Below are 222 nucleotides of genomic sequence, written 5' to 3' on the forward strand. Positions count from 1 at the left end.
GAGCCGCAGAGTCCCCCCCTTTTTTTTTTTTCCTTCTTCTTCCCTTTTTTACCCCCCTTTTAAAAAGTCTTATGATAACACTTGAAATATGAAAATACCGAGCTCGCAAGGGGGAGGGGAAAACATGGTCTCCGCTTCTATAAAAGTGGCCGGGGCGGGCCGGCAAAGCTGCGGCGCTGGCGGAAAGATGAGGGGCAAACAAACATCTGCGGAGCTGCCGAG

The sequence above is a fragment of the Phaethon lepturus genome, unplaced genomic scaffold, assembly GCF_000687285.1.
Source record: "Phaethon lepturus isolate BGI_N335 unplaced genomic scaffold, ASM68728v1 scaffold32899, whole genome shotgun sequence".
NCBI lineage: Eukaryota > Metazoa > Chordata > Aves > Phaethontiformes > Phaethontidae > Phaethon > Phaethon lepturus.